Raw genomic sequence first — 16350 nt, 5'->3', positions numbered from 1 at the left:
ATGTGTTGGGATACAACACGTGTTTATACATTCGTTTACCCTCTTTATGTATTGATAAACTTCTTTCTTTCTGTTTATTCCTTTGATTTAATCTTTCTGATAACTTTTTGAAAATCTTTTCGATTTTTAATGTCTTCTGTATGCAATAATCTGATGTTTTGTAAAAAGTATTTCTACATTTCTGTTTTTGCTCGGTTATGTGCTAATGGTTTCTTATAGCCCCGTAGTTTATTTTTAACGAATTAAATCTTGATGCTAAGATGATTAGTGGTGTCATTTCCTTATTTTTAAAAAAAATTATTATATCATAAATACTTTCTTTTTACAATTGTTTGTTTGTTATAATATTATCGATCTCGTTTTCGCATTGTCGTCTTTAAAGATGTAAGATTTCAAAATTGAAATTTCTTCATTTTTTATTAGATTTTTTGCAAGATCTAATAGAGCGATTAGTTTCTGCAGTTATCAATCATTGGGACACTAACGTAGGATGGGTTGATTTTCGTTTAGGAACACGAAAATTATCAATTGATTTTCTATATAGTTTTATGTTTAAAAATATATTTCTTTTCCCTTTGAAGAAAGTTATATCTAGAAATTGGATACTTTTAAATGCTACTTAATATGTAAATCTTATTAATGAGTGTTTTTAAATTTAAGCGATTTTGAAGAAGACCATAAGATCTTTACTTGGGACAAATAGGACGATACCAGTGTCCTGATAAATGGATAAATATAGATTCTTACATTGATACCAGTGGATTATCGGATTTATCCAATCGAGATAGTTAAATTATCAATTTTAAAGTTCGAGCCGCCTCGGCGAGTACTTTAAAATTTATAATTTAACTATCGAGAAAATCTTTTAACTATTTAACTATTTAACTATATAGAAAATCAATTGATAATTTTCGTGTTCCTAAACGAAAATCAACCCATCCTACGTTAGTGTCCCAATGATTGATAACTGCAGAAACTAATCGCTCTATTAGATCTTGCAAAAAATCTAATAAAAAAATGAAGAAATTTCACTTTTGAAGTCTTACTTCTTTAAAGACGACAATGGATAAATAGTTTAAGGATTTTCTTATATCATATCAAGCATTCTGATATCAGCTAAGCTAGGACTCATGTGGTTTCCCATATGAATTCCAAAGCTCTGTTTGACAATTTTAACATTAAATTCAAGTACATTCAAATATTCTAAAATTGTTTCATCAGGTCGGACAAGTATGTCATATCTAATTTCGATCTTTGACCAAGCTCTATCAACAACTTTAATTTGTTCTATGTGTGCTTGTGAATAAGACGTAATCGAAATACCTAGGCTAATTGATCTAATATTTTTTTATACCAAGTCATGAATATGACAGTTGTTTTCATTCGTATGATATGTTTTGCCATTTGAAAAGGGACTTTCCGATTTCAATTTTCCTTGGCGTATATTGTTATTCTATCCTTTTTTGTGTATGTCCATGTAATATAAAATAGAATTAGTAGACAGCTATTTCACAAGCAAAAAACATAGTTTGATTACAACAGCTTGAGAAATAGCCTATGTATAGATTTAATATACCTAAATTTACGAAAAATCATACATTGAATAAATTTAATATCTACGAAAATAGGAATTATTACAAAGCATTATAATAACATGTCAGATATACTGGTTTCGTCCTGAATCCATCCGATTTTAGTATATCAAATTAAATTAATTGTTAACTCTTTTTGCACTGTATTCTGCTATCTCATTAAATTGTAGTTTCTGTTATCAGTAAAAAAAAATACGTTATCACTTTTTGTTTTTGCTCAATCCAAAATCATTTAACTGTTCATTGATCCCTCTTGCACCCTTTTGTTATTGCAAAATATCATTTATTATATCAATAGTATAGTTATTTTTTTAATGGAAAACTAGCATTTGATATATTTGGGAACTATATTGAGGTTTTATAGATATCAATTTAGTACAGTATACTTATACATTGTTTACTTCTTTTGCAGACGAATATGTTTTCAAAAGTAAAAATAGTTCTACAGAATTTAATTGGATAAACCTAATATACAATAAGGAGATGTGTTATGATTGCCAGTGATACGACTTTCAACTAGAAACATAGATGTACGCAAAACATACGTCGCCATATGGACTTCAACACTGAACAAAACACATACGCCATATAAAATTGAGAATGGAAATTGTGAATGTGTCAAAGAGACAACAACAAAACCGTGCTAAAAAAGGCACCAATTCTATACATATCAGAAAAATATCTCAAACAGATATAAAAACAGGTGCACAACTACAAAATGTGTGCAATCTTCCTGTGAAGTTTCAGGGATCTGTGATGAAAACTGTAAGAGGAGTTGGTTACACTAAACATGTAGCTTTTTCATAGCTGATAAAGTATTAAGTAAATTCTAGAAAACCGTAGAGAAAAACTCTCAATTACTTCTATAAAATGAAGCCAATAGTAGAATATACCGTCATACATCGATGGAGCGAAAACAAATTTGATTTACAAACTAAATACTGTAAACCAACTTATTTTCGCGAGCGATTTATTTTCGCGACTTTCGCGAGTAGAAAAAAACGCGAATATAAATCGTCGCGAATATGTAAACCTTGGATCTTTCCCTATTAAACCTTTTCAAGTAAATAAGAAAATCCCGAAATTAAATAGCCGCGAAGTGGTCAAGAAAGGGTAAAACGCAAAATAAAGTATCCGCGAAAATAAGTTGGTTTACAGTAAACTAAACTGATTAAAAGCAAGTTCACACTATCAGATGCAAAATCATCCTTTCAAGCACCAGGGATTTTGGTTGAAACAGTAGAATGAGTTGATAACACATCAAACTTTTTAACACCGCCCCACCCATCCGCCCGACAACACTCTTCTATAAAGTAAGGCAACAGTATTATGTATATCGCTGTTCAATAGTCATAAATCGATTTAACTAAAACAAATCCGTGTCAAAAACAGAAAAAAAACCGAGGAAACACCTTAATAAAGGCAACAGTAGTATACTGCTGTTCGAAATTCATAAATCGATAGAGTAAAAACAAATCCGGGTTACAAACTTAAACTAAGGAAAACGTATCAAATATAAGAGAACTACGAAACAACAGAAACACAAAATTAAAATGTAACACACACAGAACGAACTATAATATAACAATGGCAATTTTCCTGACTTGGTACAGGGCATTTTAAGAAAAAAATGGTATGTTGAACCTGGTTTTGTGGCATGGCAAACCTCCCGCTTTAATGGCAATGTTAATTATAACACTAAAATGACAACATTACAAGACAGGACTACAAAATTAATTGGGAGAAAATATTGGACAGAGAAACAAACGAATAATAGCCAACAAAAGGTACCAGGTTACAAATTTGATACGCCAGACGTGCGCCACGTCCACACAAGACCAACTAGCGACGCTCAGCTGAAAAAAGTTTGAAAGCCAAAACAAGTACAGAGTTGAAGATTACCGAGGACCAAAAGTTCCAAAAAGTTGTGACAATACAGCAAGGGTTATCCGCCTGAGACAAGAACATCCTTATTATTTAGAATAATTCATACTTTTTCAAACAGTAAATTTTATAAAAAGACTATATAATAGATATACATGATTAAACTGAAGTTGTGACAAGCTACAGAATAAAAAAACGGATACATTGCAAAAATACACAGCCGTGTTAGCCAAAGCCAGTGCAACGCAGAAAGTACAAAGTGACGTCACATTTGAATTTCTAAAATAAATTCCTAAATTAAGAAAGATTTTAGATGAAGTTCAAGATCGGATAAACAGAAACACTGAATAGCCACATGAAACAAACTCCAACAAACATAGGAACAAACTATTTAATTTTGCCATTTGATCACGGACTTTGCGTTTTGAATTTTCCTCGGAGTTCAGTATTTTTCATGATTTTGTGATTTTACTATTTGTTAATATTTGCCATATTCCTAACTTAGTACAGGTCATTTGAAGAAAAAAGAGTGGGTTAAACCTGGTCTTATTGCTAGCCAAACCTCCTGGTTATATGGAAATGGCAAAAATACTGCTAAAATGACATTACGTGACAGGAATACAGTCAAAAATAATTGCAAGAACACTCAGGGCAGCAACATCATGATAGTATATTTCAACATGAAAATCATAGAATAACAATAAACACTTAAAATCAATTTACAACAGTACAAAAGTTTAAGCCCAAAAGTTATTGAGTAAAGCATATTGTCGAAGAACGTCTCGTCCTTTTCCTAAAAGCAATCATCAAAAAAGTACAAAGACCCAATAGAGAAATAGTTCAAGATGGTCTAGAGGTATACATCGTCTGGCGTATAAACAAATTTTAGTCCTGGTATCTATGATGAGTTTATTTACTACCACTGGGTCGATTCCACTGCTGGTGGAGATTTATTTCCCCGAGGGTATCACTAGCCCAGTAGTCAGCACTTTTGTGCTGACATGAATTGTCATTGATATGGTTATAAATTTACTGTTTACAAAATTTATAAATTTTTGAAATACTAAGGCTTTTCTACCTCAGGTATAGATTACCTTAGCTGTATTTGGCAACACTGTTAGGAATTTTGGTCCTCTAAGCTCTTCAACTTCGTACTTTTTTGGCCTTTTTAACTTTTTTGGATTCGAGCGTCACTGATGAGTCTTTTGTAGACGAAACGCGCGTCTGGCGCATAAACAAATTTTAGTCCTGATATCTATGATGAGTTTATTTTCAACTGTTGGCGGTGGATATTTTGTATTACCTGTGCAGTTATCCCTTGTTTTTCTATGGCTATTATTTCCCTTTTGGTCGTATTACTCTCGGTGTGACTCCAGCTATCAGGTTTTTGGCAGTATTCTAAACTTTGGAAAAGGGACTTTCAAGCAAATGTAATAAAGTTTATGAGAACTGTTATAACTAATTTCCAAATATACAAATCTGTAGCCCTGGTAAATTATTTGATGTGAAAGAATTGTTTTATTTGTTACACACTTCTTCCTTTAGTAAAGTTCGAAAAGTCAAAGGACAGGTATGTTAACGTTTCAATTTATATTAGTAATTATACGGTATGTTTAATTTGATAATTTTACAAACTGAAATGATTAATACAACACGAAACACGTATCTTTCTTAAACCCCCTTTTCCCATTAAAAATAAACAAAACAAAAAAATCCACTGAAGGTGTACAATGGAAAGTATAACAAAACATCGTTTGAAGTAATTAAAAAAGTATAATGAAGAAAATTTTATATAATTTAAAAGTTTTTTTAAATCAATTTGTCCCTTAATTCTTCGCTCCCTTTCCACCTGAAATTGAAGTCAATAGTATTTGATATTTCTGGGATTCAACATGTTTAGAGTGACCATTAAAAATGCATGTTAGTTTCCAAATATTAATTCAGGAAATCTTTGAAAATCATTAACGGTTGAAAAAAAAACGTACGAAATTGTGTAGCGAACTGTCTTTTTTCTGTAATGGACTTTTCCGCCCATATTAACATATTTTAAAATAAAATCAATACATATCATTTTCATAATCTTCTTTCGTCATTTGTTGAATGTGCTGTTCATTTTTACATATCCTAGACCAATTACAATGCCTAATCTAGCGAAAACTATTAGTCCACTGACGGAAACACATCTGTCACCCTAATATACAATTTTGTTGATGAATTTATCAATAAACCACACAAATGATATATTTTGTATATTAAATTTAACACATCGAAAAAACTTGTATCCTTGGGAGGATTCTTAAGACATAATTAGGATGTCAGGGTAGCATTAGCTGATATTTGGCAGTAAGTTTTCATTATCTTTATTATTTAACCATCAGGGATTAAAATGTTACTTTTGTATGGACATTTCACAATATTTCAAGTAATAATTGATGTGGTGACGTGCAGATAAGTTAAAGAGATTTAATTTCTTATAATCAATTGCATATAGGTGCATGATAAAAATCTATAACAGGTTAATGTGTTGATTTCAATCAATAATTTTGAATAATTACATTTTGTTCATTCAAATGAACTTTTAACCATTCCAACACATTTTAAAAATAAATTAAAAAAAAGCGAAAGGGAAGGTTTTTTCATACGATAAGGCTTAGAGTCCAGTATACTTAGCACATGCGTATTCTCTGAGGCATACCGATATAAATCACATTCGATTTGTAGTAAGTGGTATATAGCATGTTAAATCAGTGGAATGCATGGTGTTCATGCGAAAGATCGAAAACTAATGCTATTTTAGAAAAACAGAACAGATAAGATTAGAAGATTGATAGAACCTCTTCTTGGATAAGCAAATTCAGTTGTTACACTTGAGAATGCTTACATATTGAACAACTAAAAGAAGTATTAAATTGATTAGACAAAGAACAACAAAAAAACCATAATTTTTACAGAGAATGAGCACCTCGAAGCAGTGACTGTATAATTCACTCAGTTGACAAATAAATTTGAGTAGTGCACGTCACAAGAAGTCTTTAAAGAATTTACATATTTTGTTGCGTGTTTTTTTTTAAATTGGTTTCCGTTTCATGTATTCGAATCTTTTGAATTAAATAAATGATTTATATACGAGATTATAAGTACCTCTACGCTCCTTCAGTTTAAAAAAAAATTAGCCTGCTTTTATTATAGGCCAAACTCAATGACATATTTATATGCGTGGAAGGTCGTACACATTCACATTATACACATATAGCGTTTCTTGTTCTTTAGAATGATTTCTTTCAATAACTGTGCAATGCAGAAGTAATCGCATATAATATAAATTATCAGATAAAAAATGTATTGTGACATATGAAGTAGATACGTATAAACGTAGACTTACATGTGTGTAAACGTATTTTTAGTTGATTTTGACACGTATTATTAACTTATTTCATGTACACCGTATCTAGAGTTCATCAAATTTTGTTCATAATGACACAATAGTAATATGATGTTACCTAAAATATTTACCTGCTAAATATGCTTTTTCTGTATTATGAAGCAGATTGACTTTAATTTAATTTTAATATTAATTTAATTGCCATTTAAATCATTTAAAAAAAGATGTGATCCATAAGCATACAAAAAGATAACATATATGCATTCTATAGATGCAAAGATAAACAAACAGACAATAACAAACCTATAAGAAACATATCCCATAATAAATGTACAAGTAAAAAAGCAAAACAATCTATTTATATTTATAAATAAATTAAGAGTCCCCTGTCCCCAGTTCTTATGTCTGTCTAAAAAGGACCAAGAGCCCTCTTCTGTTTTTGAGGTTGATGTACATATATTTAAGTTTCAATTTAGTTCTTAATTATGTTGAAACTAAACGATTGACTAGGAAATCTTTAAATGAGTATGTATGCATTGTGATATATTATATGCATTGTGATATATCATTTTCACGTTTTGATTGTAAAACTTTAGCGGATGAATCACATTGACTGGTAAACATGATTATAGTAAGCTCAAAAAACCTAATATTGACAAGCAGTTTTCAGGTCTACTATACAAGTCATAAAAATCAGGCTTAAGTATTAAGTATTTGTATTTAGTTAACATATATAAATAGTACATATTGCACAGCGAAAATACAATTTACTTAAATAAATTGTATATTTAATTACAAATGTGTTATGTATATTAGTTGTAAAAAATATTATACTCAAAACCATTGACTGTGGTCTGTAAAGTATTGTCTTTGTCATTTCTCAAATTTGTTTGGTCAGAAATAAAATGCTAAAGCAGAAATCACAATAATTTTCAGATAACATGTTAATCTTGTAAGCAAATGTCCGAAATAAACAGTCCAACAAAACAGGAGAGAAAAGATTGAAGCACCGTTTATCCCAAATAGGTTTAAGGATGATCTGTAAAACCAAGCTAAAAGGCATTCCACGTATCTGACCAGGATGTATAAATACGTTGGCGCTTCTGGTCATAAAAGGGCGTTAGATCCTATGCTTGGTTAAGGGTATGTCACACTCTCTGAATATTAAATAAATCTTACAACAACTCTTTGAAGTGCCTGTTCGTGTCTGACAATTACTCACAGTGATATGTTGACGACCCCGATCTCGAATGGTTAAATCCAATTTGTTCAAGACTGAACCGCCCAAATATATTGGCATTAAATAAATGACGATTTAACGTCACATAAAGGTTTCGTACGTAAAGAACAGATATACAATAAACTCAACGACGGAGAAGAAGTATATCAATTTATTCTGACATTTGTGGCACATGTAATACAAATAAACAGCGGGCATATTTTATCTACATTACAGCATTGTAATGTCATAAAGTGCATATCTCCATTATTTGTTTCCATGCATTTCATTTCAAAGAAATTTGCCTTTCATGCAGACAGTTAAGCAAAATAGTTTCGTTTGAAAAAAAATAATTACATTTGATATTTGATTGAACACGATTGACATAAAATTAGACCAGTTATTTTTTGCTTTTACGTAGGTGTCCATTCAAACATCCAAGCAAATGACTCTATTTAGAATGTGTAATGAAAGAAATACATAAAACAGACACAAAGGAAACAGTAGTCGTAACATATGTATGTCATATAAAGGATAAAAAGCTGACTGATTTAAAGTTACAGGATATTACACCTAATGGGATGGCATTTTCAAGGATGGATAATGACTAAAGTCAATTTTGAAAATAATGTAATAAATATATTTACATGCATCTTTTGTACGCACAAACTCAAATGGTATGATTCATACAGGCATTAACGAATTAATGTGTTGAAAAGATGTAAAGATGACCTTAATGAACACGGGGATCACTGAAGCTTTGGAGAACTTAGTTTACTATAGTTGCATGTACATAATTGACTATTTTCTGAAAAGACTAATCGAAAGAAGTTGGTAAAAAATAAAAATACATAGAAAGTAACACTTTTGTAAATTTATCACATTAAAGGGCCTTCAGTTCATTTTCTGAGATTCCCATTTAACTAAAAATTACAAACTATTCCAATTATTTTTTCCCACCACAATGAATCATTATTTCATGACTTATTGCACATCTTTGTGTATATATATATTGCTTTGTTTCTCATTTGCATTTCATGGTTTTAAGTGTTATAATTTTTACAAAAAATAAGCATAACACATTTATAATGTGATATACAGTTTCATAGTTTGTATATATGACACTTCATAGCATTTAATGAATATGGTAAAATTAAACTTTCATGCTGAATATGCATGAAATATTCTACACCGGAGGTAAGAAAGCAACACTCAAACATCAGTAAACTTTCAAAGTCTGAATCCTGTTTTAAAAGTTGATTTGCGGTTAAAATTTAAAAAAAGATCGAAGTCATTGTTGAAAAGCTAGAGAGGCAAGGAACATTTTTAAATCACTGAAAACAAAATGTGTGGTTTTTTTTTTAAGGGAAACCGGATAGTTTTCTGACAATAGGCATATATTTTATCATTTTTTCTTTCGTTAATCCAAAGCAAGGTAACAAACAATCCTCAGTCAAATTGTTTCAAATATAAATTTAAAATTTGATATTAGTAAAGTATCTGCATATGCTGAATAAACTGCACTGCAATATCGATTAAAACAGTAATAATTGATAGACACATTTGTGTTGCATTTATAAAGACTTAATTTGTATATTTTTTGCTATTTGAAATGTAAATATTTTATTGAATTAATTTTCAATTTATGACGATACCATCAAGTACTTGTAGGCTATCTGATGAGATAGTATCAAAGGCCATCGGAAAGATCGATATATTGACACGTTTTATCGATATCCACACAGGATGGTGTTTATCTGCAATTTACAATCCTTTCCAACAAAAAAATATTAGATAAATAAAAGATTTATATACTGAAAGGCTATATATCTGCACTGTCTTCAATTAAAAAATGGAAGTGGGAATAAAATTCATTGGAACTCAAACAACTTCTTCTTATAATATTTAATTACCGAAAAAGAAGGTTTCAAATCCACATGTTTTGTTACATTTTACGTACGGTTGAATAAGGGTTATAAACATAAGAAGATGTGGTATGATTGCCATTGTTACAACTCGCCTTCAGAGAAAAAATGACGTAGAAGGTAGCAACTGTAAGTTATCTCATAGCCTTTAATATTGAGCAAAACACATATAACATAGCAAACTTTAAAAGGCCCCGATATGACAATTGTAAAAAAATTCAAACTAGAAAATTAACAGTCTGATAAATGTACCCAACACAACCCGAAAACCACATGTATACTATAATACGTCATCAAATTGTACCAACGAATTACAGGGTCCTGCCACTAAACAACCACATACATAATGTGGTGGGGTTGAACATGTAAGAGGTTCACTCTAACAAGGAACACACAACACACGAACAAAAGTTATCCAAACAACAAACGATAAACAAACATGATAAACAGCAAAACACGACAACCTGTCAATTACAGGCTACAAAATTGGAACAGACATGCATAGCATGTGGCGGGTTAAACGTGTTTTCGGACGACCAACCCTTCCCTTACACATGACAGTTGTGTAAAACATAAAACTTAACTCTAAAAATTAGTTAGCATGTTTTAAACAAATCAAAACGACAAAAGCAGAAAAACAATTAACAAAAACACATAAAAATACATAAATAACAGATCTGACAATATTCGCAGTTATTGCAATATATGAATATAGAAAAAGGCAGTTATTGCTGTTTATATTTGAATATTTAGAGAATTCTTTCTTATTTTAAAACGAAAAACGTTTCTTAAAGAAAACTTTTATAAGTGTTATTATATTTACCAACTAAATGGAATTAAGAAGGATCTGAACAGAGATTTGCCATACACTGTGTCTCATAACAATATAAGAACACCCCTTTATTGAGGTAACGTATAACAGTTTATTAAAATTGTTTTTCTCTCTCTCTGAGATTAGAGTCTTTATAACTCATTCTTCTGACATAAGTATCAATGCATTTATACGTTCTATATTTTTTGTGAATGATACATAAGAAACAGTTGGTCGTCACTTGCATGGCATAGAGCATTGTGTTGCTATTAAATAGGTTATGAAAAGTAAATATAATATGTTACCAAGGTGTTTCTATTCAACAGAACATCCTTGACATAAGGCCTTCATAGTGTACATTGAGATCAATAGACCAAATGTAAGATAATGGAATGATGAATACCAGGGTCGAAATTATGTTCTTTGATCAGGAGGTCAACCAATTCAATTGGACAAAAACGCCTTAAAAGCAAATAAAGACGTGTAACAATTTGTTGCACTCTAATAGTTTCGAACATTGATTTCACTGTTTAACTATCAGACCGACCTTTGGTTTAATATTAAACCCTAGTACACATATTTTCTTCTAGCTGTTTGAATAATACAAACGAGCGTTTTAAATACTGCGCTTCAAGAATTATTTCCAAGTCTTTCATCAGTTTTTAACAAGTATGAGAAGGTACAACCTGGTTATCAAATTCAATTATTTAATATGTTATTGATTGTTACTTTTACAAAATATAAACTATGCTATTTATAAAAAAAAAGGATAAGATTAGACATCAGTCTATTTTTTAAGACGATATAGTTATCTCTGGATGTTTTAGTTTGTTTTTTATTTGTGTTAGATTGCTTTCTTATTGAAGTATGATCAACAAATATTTTAATCATATCTACACGTCTTACTAAACTGATATAATAAATCGAATAATTGAAGTAATAATAAACGGCATTAAAACATGCCAGACTGAAGTATTTCATTCAGAACTGTAGCTATCACTTGTGTACAAGCTTAACAGTAAACGATAAGTAAACATATACCAAGGAACGGAATAACTGGTAAAAAAATTTAGTCAGGGATTTCGTGACCACACTTTACTTTTCCAGCCATTTCTGCCTTTAGAAAATGTAGTTTAAACGAATACATAATTTTACGGTGATGTTGTTATCGAGCACGGATATTTAGAGGTCCGGGATATAAACTTCAATTCTTCAAAAAGTTCAATAATTCAAGACTTTATTCGATCTTGTAATAATATGTTTATTTGTATAGATATTGTTGTTATCATTATATTAAAACACAAATTTATAACATCGACAAAAAAATCGATCGCACTTTCACGGTACTACAATATGTCGTTGAGCTTTGCAAAAGGTTTATTTCTCTGACTGTTAATGACGATTTTTAACTTGATATTGAATGTATACTGATTTTTATTTTAGTGTAGATACATGTTTCTGAAGTAGTTTTTATTGGCTTTGCACTAGTTACCAGTAACTGTGGCTACTCTCAGATCAGTACTTTGTGCTACTTTTTTGTTGTTGTTTGGAATGTATACATATCATGATCTTTGTTTTTGATAGATGTTTTTCTGTTTTATATCGATATAATAAAATAAGGCCTTTTCAAATCATTTTTATAGTCTGTCCTTGTGTTGTATCGTTACACTACTGCAATATTAGGAGTGGGTTGGCGCCGTTCCATAAGTGCCTGTCCTAAGTCAGGTACCAGATGGTCAGCAGTAGTCGCTGTGGTGCATATCTGTCATATTTGTTTTTCCTAAATTATTTTGTTATGAATGAAGACGTTAGTTTTCGTAATAAAATTTTTGTATATCTTTCAAGTCGTGTTTTTTAATAGCCAACACTTCAGTGAGGACTTTTCTCATGCAATAATTATAAAAAATTAAACAATGCTATTTTTACATTTTAAATACCTTTTGGGCTGATGTAATAATATAATTCACCTTATCGAAGTCAGCGTCATTGGAACACTGAAATCTAGCATACAGTGGAAATCATCAAATAGGATGATAATAAAATAGCAATTAAAAATTGGAAGATTGATCTCTGCATTCATTTTTATCTCTTTTGGTTTATATGTATTGTTTTCTCATTTGAACCAAAATTAGCTTTTTCAATTAGGTTTATCTTCACTTTCTGCATGCTTAATAAACTCAGATATATCAACAATCAGTTCACCATCAAAGTATCGAAAATCATTGGTAAAAATGTAAAAAATTATAACATAAAATTGAATCTAATAACATCGATAATGTTTATGGGGAGATCAAATGAATAAATATCTCTTGTTATAAAATAAAACAAAGACAGAAAAGGATTGTTTTATTTACCCTTGTTTTTGAAGCTGTTTCTACAAAACAAGGTGGTGTAAATTGTATAATGCTGCTTATGCTTAAATATATGTAAAACAGATTATCTCCCCCGTCAAATTCATGGATTCTCTAATCAATAAATAAATTATATTATGCAGTTTGATATCTCAAATCAAATGTATATACTTTTGCTTTAATCTTCGTGTATAATACGTATTCTTATTTTTATTCATTATGATTATACAATACGGCGGGGTTAAACATGTCTTAGAGATCTCAAACTTCCCCTATACCTCTAGCCAATGTAGAAAAGTAAACACATTACAATACGCACATTAAAATTCAGTTCAAAAGACGTCCGAGACCGATGTCAGAAGATGTAACAAAAGAAACTAAACAAAATGACAATAACACACAAATAACAACAGACTACTAGCAGTTAATTGACATGCCAGCTCCAGACTTCAATTAAACTGATTGAAAGATTATGTCTTCATCATATGAATATCAGGCACAATCCCCCCGTTAGGGGTTGAGTATCATACTATCATAAAATATATGAGAAGAACATAACCCGTGTCATTCGAACAACTGTTTTTTTTAACTAAATGCAAAGATCCTATAAGTGAATCAATATTAAACCAAAATATGCTTCTTCGTCCACGAGAACCATTTTTTTACGAACAGTTTTAGAAACTATATCCAAAATGTTAATAGAATCGGTTCTTGATATATTACCAATTCCCATGATATTATCATTAAGATCGAGAGGGTAGACTGCCTGTAATTTTTTAATCCAATTTAATTCAACTATTGTCCATGATCATAAAAACTTGTAGATTTCTGGTCAGGAATAATGATAGAAGAGAGGCGAAAGATACATTCGAACTTATAATTTATGTCATTATGGTTCTTATTTATAACGTTTGTCAACAGATTCGCGCCATAATTGTTAACTCCGTATCTTTCGACCAGATATTTAGAGAGAAACAAATGTTTACAGACTATAACTTTTTATGTCCCATTTATCGACATCATGTTTTTCGGTCTGTGCGTACTTTTCTTCGTTCTTCTGTCCATTCATCCGTTCGTCGGTCCGTCCGTCTGTCCCGAATCAGGTTAACATTTTTGGTCAAGGTGGCTTCTAATGAATTTGAAGTCAAATCAACTTGAAATGTAGTACACATGTTTCCTAGTATTTGATCTTTCTGACTTTAATGCTAAATTTGAGTTTTGACCAAAATTAAACGGTTGACATATACTACGATAGTGCGAGAGGGGCATTCGTGTACTATTGACACATTCTTATTTTAGTATGCTTTAATGCACTAGGTCAAGTTACGTCGTTAATGTTAATTTTATTTGAAATCTCTTATAAAACAAGCCAAGAACCCAAATGAGCCACGACATGAAATTCAGTTGAAATGAGTATACATTTATCTATGACAAGCCAATAGTATTAATCATTAAGGGGTGTGATTAGGTGCACCATCATATGCACGATGTACAAGGAATGTAATCGATTCTTGTATACAAAAATTTCGTGGTTCAATGTCTGCAATTTTTTGTCTGACTTTATAAGATGTTTTTTTACGTTGATATTGTCAATACAGTCATACGTTTTGTAAATTATATTAAATCATATCGATACTTTTAGGTTTAACATACAGCTGTTATATTGTATCAGTTTTTTTAGTGTGTGTTGGTATTTATGTAATCCTTAAATGCATTCAATTTAATGAAAAGGACCTTGTCTATTAACTGATGATTTGTCATTCTTTTTCATCATTTAATAAAAAGCAACATTTGTTCTCTCTTCTCTTTCGAAAAATAACAACTCATTACCATAAAACCTATAATGTATTTATTTAGCTTAACAGAATGTTACTTATATATAATAAAATCCAATACAATTGCACTCGATGTTGCATTAAGAATATCCCACTTGTTCAAACTACTGTAAATCATTAAGCACCTTTACAGGTTATGACAGCGCAATTAATAGTCAATGCATTTCTATATAAAGACTTCTCCCTACAACTATCAATGATGACGGAGTCATATATTTGGCTAATGATTTAGTAATGAGTAACTGCAAATGTTCAGTTGTTGAAATGTAGTTTTATTCTGACCTAAATAGTTATCAAAGGTTCCAGGAGTATAATTTAGTATGCCAGAAGCGCGTTTCGTCTACATAAGACTCATTAGTGACGCTCATATCAACAGTCTAGTTAGAACTCGTTTTTTGTCCTCTGTCCTTTCAACACCAAACTTTGTCAAATAACATACTGTGATGGATCACATTTTGTAGCATAAATAGTGTTTTCTTCATTGAGCCATTAAAACAAGGAATGAACTTAGAAGTTGAAGACCATCCCTTTGGAAATTGTACGGACGCCATCACGAAATAGTTGAGCTTTATGAAATATCCGTTTCACTACGATCTCGTATACTTTTCTTCGAATGTGACCTACCGAATTAGATTTATTACCGGGTTTGTACTATTATGAGAAGCACGACGGGTGACACATTTTGAGCAGGATCTACTTAACCTTCCGGAGCACTCTGAGATCACCCATTAGTTTTTGGTGACGTTCGTGTTGCTCAGTCTTTAGATTATTATAATGCGTTTTGTGTTCTTTTGTTTGTCTCTTTATTTTTATGCCATGGCGTTGTCAGTATATTTTCCACTTATATTTTATCTTATATCCTTTGCCCCTCTTTTATGTGTCAATGAGATTATTCATAATGCACTTTTTTAACACAAATTCTTCTACTTGCCTCAGAAATTGTTGATTAAAGCTGTATACAATAGAATATAAACAAAGAAGATTTGGTATGATTTCCAATGAGACAACTGTCCACAAGAGACCAACATGACACAGACATTAACTACTATAGGTCTCCTTGCGAAGTTGACATTTATGAATTAATATATCTTATTATATAAGTTATCAGAACTAATTTTTGTAAGCCAACACACGACTATAAAGGTTATGATGGTTTGAGTTGATGAATATTATATTAAAATATCAGAATATGAATCTGCAATAACTTACCCGTCATTACTATACACATATTGTCAATAAATAAAATAGACATTACCAGGAAGTTGACAAATGTAAGAGTATTTTCCTGTTCGGCAGACAGTTCTAGTATGATTGTATAATTAAACTAAGCAATGCGTACTCAATTTTACAT

At 30.7% G+C, this 16350-nt stretch overlaps 1 protein-coding gene across 1 annotated transcript in view; it reads left to right on the top strand.

Annotated features, from left to right (window-relative positions):
- The first annotated feature begins 5704 nt into the window (after positions 1-5704).
- The window catches only part of LOC134722040 (uncharacterized), a 112753-nt gene continuing 102107 nt past the window's right edge, over positions 5705-16350 (top strand). Inside the window, exon 1 of the mRNA XM_063585458.1 lies at positions 5705-5819. The gene's annotated coding sequence lies outside the window, so the exon portion shown is untranslated. The remainder of the gene's footprint in view (positions 5820-16350) is intronic.

This window comes from Mytilus trossulus, chromosome 6 (genome assembly GCF_036588685.1).
Source record: "Mytilus trossulus isolate FHL-02 chromosome 6, PNRI_Mtr1.1.1.hap1, whole genome shotgun sequence".
NCBI lineage: Eukaryota > Metazoa > Mollusca > Bivalvia > Mytilida > Mytilidae > Mytilus > Mytilus trossulus.
This window is presented reverse-complemented; position numbering and strand designations above follow the sequence as displayed.